This window comes from Xiphophorus hellerii, chromosome 8 (assembly GCF_003331165.1).
Source record: "Xiphophorus hellerii strain 12219 chromosome 8, Xiphophorus_hellerii-4.1, whole genome shotgun sequence".
Taxonomy (NCBI): domain Eukaryota; kingdom Metazoa; phylum Chordata; class Actinopteri; order Cyprinodontiformes; family Poeciliidae; genus Xiphophorus; species Xiphophorus hellerii.
The window spans coordinates 15,582,625-15,596,796 of NC_045679.1; the positions used below are offsets into that span (position 1 = coordinate 15,582,625).

Consider the following 14,172-nt stretch of genomic DNA (forward strand, 5'->3'; position numbering starts at 1 on the left):
AAAATAATTGTCTAAGGCTTTTCCAAAATTCTCTTTGCAGGCTCAGAGATTTTCTTTTTACCCCTCTCCTTTTAGCTCCCAGCTTTTGCTAGCAGAATAAAATAGGAAACCAAAGGGAGAGAGGACTACAAATGAAGAGTCAAGTTGGATGTGACAGACCGCACAGAAAAAAATTCTTTATTCAACGATAGATGGTAGACAGCAACATCCCCTCATTGTGACACATCCATTATATCACTCATCACTTTTGTTCCCCTGTTTGTCCAAACCTTTCAGACCAGTCCTTCTGACTATATCACTAAAGACAAAGGAGGATGTTAATGACTGAGGGCATTTATCAAATTTATTAGCTCTTGTTAAAAATGTCTTTGGACCATTACAATGTTGAGCCTCGTTGCCAGTATCCAGGTACACTAAAGTTTTAAAATTACTAAAATTTTATATCAAAATATGGTTTGAATCCCTTTCCTAGAGATGCCAGGGAAAGTGACCATAGTTATTCCAGCTGCATGGAATATTAAGAAGTTTCATATTCTACCCCCAACCCCATCTGTTGATGTGCACTGCCAGACTTTTAGCTAAAAAATAGGCTACTGCTTCTTTCAATTGCTGAGAATAAACACAAAACTGCTTGTCTGGAAATACTTTGGGTCATGAAAAACATTTTAAAAATCTTTGAAAGTAAAGTTTAAAGGAGACGCTATTTAAAAACTGAAGCTGCAATTCTACATTTTTCCTGAAGTCTATTTATCAAAATCACAATAAATGTTTTTGTAGAGAACAATGATACTGAAATAATCATAATGTTACATCATAGAAAATGTAAGAATAATTGATACTTTTCTGTTTTAAATAGAAGCAGTTCTAGGTGTATTCCACAGAAATCTTTTCACATAAACCTTTTACCAGTGTAGCTTTCTGCTGTCATTATCATCCCCGTTTTTCCCATGCAGAAAATATAGAAAATTAATCCAGAAAAAGGCCCTTTTATGGAAGTAAGAAGCATTTCAACATCTACCAAGAACTTTGGTAGATGTATATGGAAGTATATGGAAAGAGAGAGCCATGTACTTCAAACTGATAAAAAATAATTAAATTACACTTTAATCATCTCAGTTCACACTCATAACTTTTGCTTTAACTTTAACAGGGTAAAATTCTTGCCAACTGGATTGTTGAGAGACTTTCAAGAAATATGGGACTTTGTAAGATATGTCTCTAAGGATTTATTTAGATCAACATCGATTAAAGTTCTTAACTTTTTTAATTGAGCTTCATGGTGTAACTGCTTTGAAATTATCCCCGCTGGAGCCATCTTTACTCTTTTCTCCTTCCTGTTGCTCATAAGGCGAGAAAACACAACAGCAACACTTTTTCACAGACTTTGTCCGGACTCTATAGAAGTTAGTGTAATTACTACACAGAATTATTAGTTTTAGCTATTGCTGAAAACTGAGGGTTTATCTTCACAAAAGAAGAAATACTGAGGGTTTATCTTCACAAAAGAGTTGCAACTTTGTCCCAAAGTTACAACTCCACCAACTTGAAAACATTACTAAAACCAAAATTGTAGGGGTAAATAAAAGTTCTGGTAAAATAACTTCTGGTTCTCATTGTCAAAATGTGCCTTTTGTCTTAAATTGCTGAGGAAAGTTTTATGCCATCCAGTCTTTAACCCTCTGATGCATGAATTATGATCCTTTGTGTCAGAATTTTTTTTCCATTTTTTAAAATTCTTTTCTTAAGGCATAAAAAAGGTAGGAACATTTTTTTGTAAAAATAATTTTTTTTTTATTTTTTATTTTTATGTGATCAATTGTAATTTTGTCCAAATACAAAGTTGTTATTTGAAAAATACATCAGTAGTATTGTTCCTTAGGGGTTATCTGATGTCACAATATTTTTTTTACTTGCAAGAGTCGTCTACAGTAGAAGGAGGACCGGGTCGGTTCTCATGCTTTTTTGTCTGTCGGCCATATTGTATTTAACAAAAATAATTTCTTGCATTTGCAGCTGATGGCCAGTAGTTGATGGTATATTTTATGATGCATTAGTGTCCACTTCAGTGGTCTGTGTGCATTTATAACATAAAAATCCACAGGAAGCACAAGAAAATGGCTTTTAGATAGCTGTCCACTGTAGTGACCACTATGCATGAAAGGGTTAAATAAAGATTTTCTACCTCAAAACACTTCATTGTTTTTTTTGTTTGTTTGTTTGATTGTTTATTGCAGAGCATTATTTTTGTGGTGCTCCCACAGCCTGTTTCCCATGTCTCTTACTCTACTTTTTTAAAAGCTTGTTAATTCTTTTTACTTAAACCTTTTTTACAGAACCATCCCCCGCCCCACCCAAATTTCACATAATATTTTATCCAGCGTCTCTGTAGGAGTAACAAGTGATAACTTTGGAAATGTTAATGGAAAATATCATGATACTGTGTTATTTGTATGCAAGGCTATTATACCATAAAAATCTCACATATGTACTGTTTTCTGTTGAGTTTGTTCTGACAGGAAGTAAAATGGAAATTATCATGTCAAATGTTTTTGCTTGTCTTGAATGTGGCCCTAAATTCAAAGCGACTACTAGAAAAAAAAGAGTAAAGGGGGAAAAAAAACCTGCAGTCAAAACCAAAACCAGGTTTCACTGGTGTCTGGTGTTTCATGGAGAAGAAACACAATAAGGTTCAGATTACGCTGCCAAATTTCCCAAGAAATTGCAGGCGAATGGAAATATGCATGTGAGCTGGTAATACTTAAAGCTGCCCGGTGCTTGCAGAAAATGTTGCTGTATTTGTTTACCAGATTTTTTTGCCGCTTTTCCGTGAACAAAAAAACCACACAAAGCAGCCAAGAATAGCTGTGGGTTAATGTGCCTAAATACTGGATACCTCCAGTCTGCTCATCTCCTGGGTAAAAGCCACACAGCTTAGGAGTGGTTCCTTATTCCTTTATTCCTCATCTCCAGTTCCCCCTTTCTATTCTTCTACCCGAGGCCATGTCGGTGCTTTTGTTGGCGAGTGCTTGTCATGGAACATAGGGATGCTAAATAAAATATTTGGCACGAAAAAGCAGAAAACATGGCTAACGGAAAGCTAGTAAGGCTTTGTAGACTTGTAAAAACAAACATGATTTAGTAATGTGAAGCCTTCTAAATGTGAGATGTAAAGAGCGTGTGCAGTGGGATTTAAACAAGCAGCTACCGGCGGAAACTCATCAGGAGGTGCAATTCACTGATGCGATGCTCTTTCCTTTACACAGCCCTCCCCACTCTCCTCATACTCCCCATCTCCTCAGCGTAACCCTCTCTTCTTTTACCTGACGGATCAACTTACTTCACGTCAGCCTAAAGACCATGGGAACCCCTATGCATAGTGTGTCACCACTGAATTATCGGTTTCCGCTCCACATGCTCCAGCATATCTGCAGCAAGCCATTACTGTGTATCAGTTTACAGTAACTGTGCTGACTCCAGCGCAGCTGGTGTACCGTATGGAGTCATGGTTTATAGATGTCTGGAACTGGAGAAACAGACTTGTCATCTCACTGAGCTTGGTCAATTTTTTCCCAAACTAGGATCTCATTTCTTCATCATTTTGACAACAGGGAGAACAATCCTTCCAAGCCCTCCTATAGAAATTGATGGGCATGTTTGAAAGTCCCTGATATCTGGGGGCACTCCAGTGGATTAGCGGTTAAGATGGCCCCTGCTCGAAAGCAGCTGGAGTCCATCATTGCTTCTCTCACTCCCTCTTTTCATGCTATCTCTCTGTAAGCACTTACAGGCACAATTTGAATAGCCAAAACATTAGATAATGAAAATGAAAAATCTAAATGAAAATGAAAATTATATTTTTTCTCTGTTTGAAGAATGTTTATTTTAAGTAATTTTACTAATGTAGCACTAATGGTGAAGCTTAATAAAAAAGATAGCTAAAGTCATTATGGCTTTAGCAAAATGCTGTGTTGGTATCATGTTTCTTTGAAATCCATCCAATATTTCATTTCAAACCACAAATACACAACAGTTCATCCAGTATTTGTCACACCTTTAACCTTGCATTAAATAACTCATAATCTACACCTATCAACAAAGATAAACTCAAAAAAATAATTAAGATACAGTCTTGGACAAATGTTGGTTGTTTTTTTTTTGTCTATTGCTACAAGATTTTTTATATACTTGCATAATATGATCTAAATACAAGCATAACCACCAACAGTTGTCGTTTTTCTCTGTCACAAAGAAAAATCTGTTTTGTGTGGATTCTGATTCCTCCTTTAGTGGCCCAAAACCCTCGGGGATTTGCAAATAATTTGCGATTCATCCATAATTTTATTTTAGTTATACCCATAGCGTTAGCTGGCAAACTACGCAGCTGCATTTCGCATAACCAGTTTTTAAAAATCACAGCGCAAATATTATGTGCATGGTTTAAAAAACGATATTATAGCCAAGCACAATATTCAGTAGGCAGAAGGCTCTACCCACAATCCTTAGAGATTCAAAGACAGATTTTGATGTAGGAGACAGAGCTGAAACGCCATTCACGTTTTATGTTGTTTAAAGTTTAGACACAGGAGAACAAATTTTATATGTTTTGTACAGTCACCATTGAGTGACTGTACACTTGTGAGGCACAAGTCAACCCAACAAGTCGTCTTAAAACAGATAGATGTTTGATTTAGCCTAGCACTTTGGCAGACTGCTACATATGAAAAAAACAAAGAAGAAACAAGAAGAGCGTTTACAGAAGAGTGTAGTGGTATACGTCAAGCTATAAATGTTTTCAGGAACAAAATGATAAATCATGCAAAAACATATTGGAAGGTTAATTGAAGAAAGCCCCATGAAACAGCATCGGCTAACCTACAGAAACTCCGGTTGGGACAAACTGTCTCGCTGTCAAGAGACACAGATAGTAGAGACTGTAAATAGGATTGGGATTAGGTTTCGGTAAATACCTAATATTAAATGACTCGGATTGCTATCAATTACAAAAATCTTGATCAAAGCATCCCTGGTGGAAGCAGATATCAGTATTAAATTCATATTTTTACAAAAGCACTGTTGCAATTAGTATGCTACTTGATTGCGTATATTAAAAATGTACTTTTATTCAATGGTATTTATCTTGAAATATGCCTTATTCAGTTTACCTTGTTTAAACCACAGACATAATACATATTACATATGTTTTCCACATACATGCTAATCACACTGACAAAAAGACATCAAACAGAAAGCAGAGATGTTAAGTTTTTGTTGTTTTTTTTCCAAAAACCTACCAGTTGCCAGAGGGATAATGCTATACCCTATTTCTCTGCCCTATATTTACCATATAATCTTTTTTGTGTGTGTCAACTTCTCATGCTCGGAGCCACTTTAGTTCATAAAATCTATGCCACATTTCATATAAAAAAATCAGAAAAGAATAGAGAAACAGGGGGAAACTGTAAAAGAGGCTTGCAATATAAAAGATGGAATCACAGCACAAGATCACTGAACTGTGGATTCAATTGTTCCATAAATCTTACTTTTTACTCTTTGTTGTAAATATCTTTAATACTGTTTGAAATGTACAAACAAAATCTCTAAAGCAGACCATTGATGTCCTCTTCTAATCTGAGGCATATGATGTTCAATAAGCCTCAATAGCAGCATGTACATCACAGTAGATTGGAGCCCTAGTGTTTTTGGGTTCTGCTTCTTGAGGGATTAGCAGCCTGTGGAGGTTACACAGCAAACAAGAGTTGTGTTTGCTGAATGAATCAGTGTGGAAGATTGAGTCTATTCAGACATTCGACCTTCTTTGGAAGAATCTCTTGCTTTCTTCAAAGTATTTTGAAGCAATCATCCCAACAACATCCATTATTCACTTTCTGCCTACTGTTTGGGTAACTCCTTGAAAGGGGCAAATGCACAGCTGGGAGCTCTCCTCCGCCAACAGGGATGTTTGAGTATTATTTTACGATTCATAATGAATTGAAGTGAGCACATTTTCAGCTACTGAGCATTTCCTTTGTGTAGATTTAAAAATATGAAGCTACTAGAAATCTGAGGGCAGCTGTATTATGGCTGTTTCTGATCCTTTTGTGTTAATACATCATGCAGTTCTCACATTTACTTGAACTTTCAGATCAGCAAAACTGGTTTCAATTATTAAGCTCATTTCCATAGCTTTCATTAACCAAAAAAGAATGCATAAGAATCAAAGGCCGCAGAGCCATTTATTTTCCGTCCGATGTAGCAGATTAGAAATTTCTCACAACTTTACAACAGAACACGGTACAATTTGCTCTTTTCTGACAGAGCCAACAAATGTAGCAGCCTCAGTGGTGTACTTTACATGTTAGGAGTAATAAAATAACCTTCCACCACTGGGGCTTCTGTCTGGGCCCCGTCTAAATGAGACCCATTGAGCTTACCCCAGTTATGCGCTGTCTGCCAGCACTTAAGTCACCAGGGACTGATCATGGAGATATGGCAAACACACACATGTTGTACAAACACAGGAAAGTGCTGACACCCAACAGCAATCTCAAGTTGCAAACTATTACTGGAGTCACGGTAACAAAGCTAAAACTGGGGAAAAGAGGTCACACAGTGGGGTGTTAAGGTTGGTGGGAGCTCTGCGGTGGGGTGGTTGATGGTGAGGTAGTTAAGTCTGCTATTACACAGTTTTTTTTCTGCAATGTTGAATTCCACTGTGCATGCTGAGACTTGTGAAGAATAATTATCCCCAAAAAAGACCAGCAAAGCAGGATTCAGTTGCTTATGCAAAATATAAGTCAAAAACATACAATTTTGGAAAAACTAGGTGTGTGTTTGTATTTTGACCCTTCCTTGATGATGTATTTAGTGGGGATTATTCGTACAACCGTACATACCAGTTGAGATGCTTTAATTTAGCACCTCATTTCACTCAGTAAAAACAACTTTTACAGGCTGGCATCGTGACACACGTTTAATTCTGCCCTCTGGTAATGGTCTGCTTCATTTAAAAGTCTGCTTGGCAGCTCGGTAGATAACAGATGGAAGAAAAATGTGGGGAATTATGAGAAAGATTGATTTTGCAAAGAGGAACGGTCTGGTGTTCAGACAGTTTTCTCTGAAACAGACTTTTTTTCAAACCCAGTTATTGCTGGACAAACAAACACGTGCAGAAAAACAATAACGTGCACACAAACACAGAGCTGTTTTCGTAAGGAGAGACACAAAGAAAAGTATATATTCAAACACCTAGAATGTTTTTTAAGAATTTGTCATATTATAACCTCTGACTGCTTTACTGGGAGTTTGTGTGATTGACCAACACAAAGCATCGAAAAGGAAATCATTCTTAGTTTTCAGCATTTTCAAATAGAAAATAGCTTCCATTCAGCCTCTTTTATGTCAATTGCTTGCAAAATCACTGTTTGCTGCAATTAGAACAACACATCTCTGTCTCCACCAACTGTAAACATCTAGGCTTTGACTGAAACTTATGCCCATTCTTTTTTACAGAGTAGCTTAAGCTTTTCTATACTGGCCATAGAGAATTTGCGAACAGTAAGTTTCCAGACTTGTCAATGATAATCACATTAGTTTAGGCCTTCGACTAGGCTGTTATAGCACAATATATATTCACTTAATGATTCCATTGCCATCTGGTTGTATGTGTAGAATTGTTGTGCTCCTGAAAGGTGAACCTATGCCCTACGTAGTCTCAAATCTTTTGCAGCCCCCAACAGGTTTTCTTCCAGGATTGCCCTATATAAAGCTTCATCCATCTTCCCGTCAACTCTATAAAGATCCTTGTGTCTCCTAAAGAAAAACATTCTTACAGCACAATGTTGCCACTTTCATTCAACAATGGCTTCTCCAAATTTATTTCTCTTGGGTACTTATCCATCTCCTTGCCAGGCTTTTAAGTGTAGGCCAATGCACTTCTTTTGGCAGATTTGTTTGGTCTTCCACACTCAGATTACACATAAATAATTGGTTACAGTGGATTTTATTCAGGAATATTAGTATAATTAGAAATACTGTTACACAAATCAGATTTTTATTTGAAAAAAACTATGAAAACCATCTATAATTTTCTTTCCATTTTATGATTATGCACTACTTTGTGTTGGGTTACTACATTAAATCCTAATAAAAATACATCAAAGTTTGTAGTTGTAACATGACCAAACACTAAAACTTCAATGGTTGTGAAAACTTTTGCAACACACAGCTTACACAAGCTAGAATGAAAAAGAATGAATAAATGAAAAAGTGTGTGAACTGTCAAGGATGCAAAAGGAGAATTACTTCTCATTTGTGAAGGATTGCTGACCTATATGTAGGTGGAAGTAATTATATTCAGCAAAACTCAGCAGAAATGTAGTTAACTCAACAAAGGTTCTTTTTCCTCAAAGCTGTTCCCCAAAGTCTTGTAAAAGTGTATTCCTTCAGAAGAACGACGATCATTGTCTTTTAAGGTATCCCAAGCCCATCTTTAAGCAACCATAATGTAAACCAGAGACTCTGAACTTCACTTGTGGGATCTCAAAAGCAGACACAGGAATGAGGTAAAAAAGAGAACGAAAGAGGGAGGGGTGGCACGAGGATAAAGTATCTCATTTGAGCCCCGTAAAAAGCAAGGAGGCACAAACATTTATCTGAGGCAAGACTTTCATCAGATGCTTTAAGAGTTTAGAAATAACACAGAGCAAGATGCTGATAAAGTCAAGACAGGAAATGGGGAACGTTTGGTCTCCTGGTCTCATGTTTCACCCGGGACAAGGGGGTCCCACAAGAACTCCCTCACTTACCCCCCCTTCCCACCCTCTCATTCTGTTCTGCTGACATATATAGACCACAACCCTCTACAAGCTGAGGGATCAGCAAATGGAAACCTAGTTCCTTCTAAACAGAAATAAACACATTTAAGGATATAAATAAATGTGAAGAGGTTTAGCAAAAATAAATTCTTCATTCTAATGAAGATTAATATCTTCATTAGACAGTGTTATAATGAAGATATCCTTTTTCAAGGAGATTTTCTATATTTGCGCTACACTCAAAGCTGTGAAGGAGCAGAAAGCAAAGAAAAGAAGCTTAGTTTCATCAGACAGTGAGGACTGAGCAAAAGACGGTAGCTGTGTTTCATGTTTCAAGAGAAGGATGGATTTCTAAACAAACATCATAATTCAGGTAACTCCATGCTGCGTCCATGACTCAAGTGTGATGAATCATGTCTGAGATCACCTCATTACTGCCTCTTTGGTATGTTGGACTTTTTCGTGAAGAAAGAATACATAGCCTGAGTTTAGCATTAATGTTCCTTAATTGTAACAAGGAGTCACATTACCGGGTCCACCAGGATTTGAAGTAAAGAAGTCTAAAGACTTCTAAAATATAGTCAGCTTGTATTGCAGACATAAGCTCAAAATGAACAACAAATTTGATGAAGAAAAATATAATAGTTTGTTTTTTTTCAAAGGTTGATAGTGCTGAACTACTGCCCCTAAAATGTGTAAGTTACTTTTTAAACATTTAATAAAAATCAAAAGTTATGTTTAGATATCTAATTATCAATCAATTACTTCCAAGAAAGAAAATAAATGCCACCCCTGGATTGGCTGCTTTGCAAATGCCAGCCAATAGCGTGGCAAGTAGCAATGCCAAAAAAAAAGTGCAAATAGGCAGGGTTTCCACAAATAATTTGAAGCTATGAGTCACAGCAAAAATCCTGAATAGGTGAATCTGCAAATACTGAACTGCAAATAGGCAGGGGTCCAGTGTAGCTCCAAATTTACTGCAGAATGAAATGCTTGTTTTCCAGTTTTGAAAAAGCCCCACACACAGTCCTGCTCAATGTTAAATCACAGTAGTTCACAACACTCTTTAAAAAATATTAAAAACTACAATCTTTTTACCAGATTTTTTTTCTCAGAAGTTACTTAGATCATTTAGATTATCTAAGTGTATTTCTCTAACTTGTATTAGTGCAGTTTTCACTATTAAAATCCAAAATCTGAATGAACTGAACATTTTGAAGCATGTTTTGCTCTGTATGTTGGGTTACATATTTGTGCCACACTGGGCGCCTGCTTCCTATTTACAGCAGTAGTTAGCAAGGTTGTTCCATGTTACATGCTGGAATAGGTAGCTTGGTTAAAGGACATCAGGGAAATAACCTAACTGCATTGGCCTCTTAATCAGCACATTGCGCTGTTTATAGTGATCCTGAGCAAAGTAACATTACAGAGGCCGCTTTAATTCTGTTTAGGTTGAATGCAAACTGAACAAAATTAACTGATACTGTAGAGAGACTTTGAGGGCAACAACAAAGTTCAGGTGTTGTAAGAGTATATAAGAGATACTTTATTGTCCCTGAGGGAAATTTGTTGAGGGGCAGGTGTACAATGACTAAGGTCACATGCATACCAACAACAAAATATAAAAAAATATATATATATTTATACATACATACATAAAATTCCCTTCTCACCTACCGCGGGTGGTTCTTATCCTCTGAGCTCGGGTCCTCTACCAGAGGCCTGGGAGCTTGAGGGTTCTGCGCAGTATCTTGGCTGTGCCAAGGATTGCACATTTCTGGACTGAGATGTCTGATGTTGTTCCTGGGATCTGTTGTAGCCATTGGTCCAGTTTGGGGGTGACTGCCCCGAGGGCCCCGATGACCACAGGCACCACTGTGGTCTTCACCTTCCAGGCCCTCTCCAGTTCCTCCCTGAGGCCCTGGTATTTCTCTAGTTTCTCGTGCTCCTTTTTCCTGATGTTGTAGTCGCTTGGTATTGCTACATCTATCACAACGGCTTTCCTCTGTTGTTTATCCACTACGACAATGTCTGGTTGGTTCGCCATTACCATTTTGTCTGTCTGGATCTGGAAGTCCCACAGGATCTTAGCTCTGGCGTTCTCCGCCACCTTTGGGGGTGTTTCCCACTTTGATCTCGGGGTTTCCAGTCCATATTCTGCACAGATGTTTCTGTACACTATGCCTGTAACTTGGTTATGTCGTTCCATGTACGCTTTCCCTGCCAGTATCTTGCACCCTGCTGTTATGTGCTGGACTGTCTCAGGGGCCTCCTTGCACAACCTACACCTTGGGTCTTGTCTGGTGTGGTATATCTGGGCCTCTATTGCTCTGGTGTTTAGGGCCTGTTCCTGGGCGGCCAGGATGAGGGCCTCTGTGCTGTCCTTGAGTCCAGCTTTTTCCAGCCATTGGTAGGATTTACTGATATCAGCCACTTGGGTTATTTGCTGGTGGTACATCCCATGTAGGGGCTTGTCCTGCCATGATGGTATCTCTGGCACCTCAACCTCCGTTCCCTGTTGTCTGAGATATTCACTGAGCACATTGTCTGTTGGGGCTTTGTCCCTGATGTATTTATGGATCTTAGTTGTTTCGTCCTGGACTGTGGTTCTCACACTCACTAGTCCTCTGCCTCCTTCCTTGCGGCTCGTGTACAGTCTCAGGGTGCTGGATTTGGGATGGAATCCTCCATGCATTGTTATATATATATATATATATATATATATATATATATATATATATATATATATATATATATAAATATTCCATAAAGTTCAGATTGTCTAGATGGGAAATTAGTTTAAAAAGGAAAAAAAATCAAGAAAGTTATCAGATTTATAAAGAAGCAAAAGAGAAGTTGGATGAAAAGATTGTTTAAAACAATTGCTTGTGCAGCAGATAGCTCTGTAACATTTCCTTGAGAGTAGTAGTTGATACTAGTCTCCAAACAGGATATGGGATGGGTCCTTCAGCATCTTCTCTGCCTGTTTCTTTTCAGTGATTTCATAGATTGACTACAAGGGAGGGGGCTGATAGTTCGACCCAGCTATTTTCATCTGTGTCTTTACCATGAGTGCAATTCTAGATTAAGATTACACAGTGAGTGAGCCATACAAGGCACATATATCATATCTAATTATGCTGCTCAAGACAGCATTATAAAAGGTCAGCGTTATCCTGGACTCCAAACAGTCTAAGCCTGTGCAGAAAATGTGGTCTTAGGGCTAGTTTGGAGACAATCAATATGATCATTCCAACACAAATTACTGCACATAATTATACTCAGATATTTAAAGGTGGGCACTTGTTCAGTAGCTCTGGAGTGGCTGTTCCACTTGTTCATCTGAAAATTTTATGACTTGATTATTAGGCCCCGTACTACTAAGAATGAAAAACTAATGTGAACATTGCACAATTATATGACAAACATGAAAAGAAAATGACAATAAGGTTAGGAGCCAGTATTTCTCAAATTAATACATAAATAATTATTGAAATATAAAAAGTCATAAAAGGCCTCCCTAGAAAGTCATTTAAATTGTGAATTCACCTGTATGTAGCTGTGTTGGCAAAGACACATAGCTGATTTCCAATTAGGGACAGAAAAATGTAGGTGGACGTTAGTGGTTGAACACCAGGGGAGAGGCCAGGATGCCAAATTAAAGGGCAGAAGTGGAGTATGTACTTATTCTCACTCATGATGTGCTCTGTCAGCCCTGCTGCTTATAATGGCATGAGAAGGGCCACTTAACTCGTAATCACTTCTCTCTCCCCCTTTGGCTTTGTCCTCCTCTCCTGCACCCCCACCAACCCCAGATTTTCTGACTGCTGGCTCCGATCTCTAATCATAAACGAACAGAGGATCTAGAGCAGGAACACTGGTACACCACCCCCCTCCCCCCTTCTCCTTGCCTACAATCCCATAATCAGAGGGCTCCTGGATACCAAGAGGCAATGCAAGGCTTTGAATGAGAAATGGGTGCGCCTCTAATGCATCATCTCAACTTTGAAGAGCCATTTTGCAGCAAAGGCAAAAATCACAGGTAGGGAATCAGCTCGCCGCCACCACCACCATAATTGTTAGGATCATTATCTCCCATCTCACTCAGTAGTGTAATTGAAAGTGGGACCTTTTAAACAATTATTTTCATTTCCTTTCCATAGACGAAAAGGCAAAACTTGCCACAATATGTCAAGGTAATTTCTGCCCTGTGGTGCACTTTGACTTTCCACACCTGACGCAAACACACACACACACACACACACACACCCACACACGCCCACGCACCCCTTCACATAGTCCAGAAGCAATATGCGTTGTCAAGGCACACAGGTCAGCCATTCTGGCACAGGCCTACCTGTCAAGCGCTGCTACTTGTGCCGAGCTCTGCTAATGGACTGCTAATAGAAGTGAATGTTGCACTGTGAAGCTCCCCTGTAGTTGAGAGTGTCACACAGGGTGATTAATGACACTCTCCTCTCCTCTTCTGTCCAACTGCTTTCACCCTTACCTCTCCCTGCCTCTGCCAACAGCTCCCCCTTCTCTTCATTGCTCACCTTTCTGTCCTTTACCTGCGTCCTTACAATCTCCTTCATCTCACCTATTTTGTTTTTCAAGTACTGCTCTGGAAGGAACAAGAGTTTTCTGATTTTCTATTATACCCTTCACTAGTCAGGTTTTGCTGGCTTTAAGGCATCACCGCATGAGAGAAGCAAATAAAAATGTGGCAGAAACATGGAAGAGCAACATTTAAGAAGAAGTTGTTTGACTTACTGGACTGGATGGAGAAGTCTTTTTTTCCATATTTTAACGTGGTTACTAGATTGTTCCACCAGGATGAATTTTATAGTTTTTCAAATGCTGTACATTGTGAAATATCATTAAATATGTTCTGAAAAAAGAAATTGAATGTTGATTTGATTCGGTGGTGTTATGCATAATCCAGACACACAACAGAGTGCCATTTTATAGCACAATCAAGTAACTAAGTTACCTGTACTTATAACAATGACATATATATCAAGCATGACTTAAAATTAATTTAATTTTGTAATTTGACGCCTTAAAATTGGACATTTGTCTCTTTAAGTAGCCCTTTCCCACACTTCACCTTCAGTGTGCCCTCACAGAAATGCTTCTCATTAATCTGTTGATAACCATTCTTTGGGTTGTTTGCAGTGAGAAGTAGTATGGATGATGAGCTCAGCAGACTCACAGTTCCATCAGGTGTTTTCAAATTGCTCCTGCCGCTGCTAGTCTAGTGGAACTGAGTGGGGAAGGTGCGGGAGAGAGGTGAGGTGGAAGTTCGGCTTGGGACTGCAGCTCAGAGGAGGAGCTTAGTGTAAATGGATGGTGCTTT

The 14,172-nt window shown here is 38.4% G+C and overlaps 1 protein-coding gene across 4 annotated transcripts in view; it reads right to left on the bottom strand.

Moving 5' to 3' along the window:
* Window positions 1-14,172, bottom strand: part of unc5cb (unc-5 netrin receptor Cb) — a 145,880-nt gene that overhangs the window by 127,862 nt on the left and 3,846 nt on the right. The window lies entirely within an intron of this gene.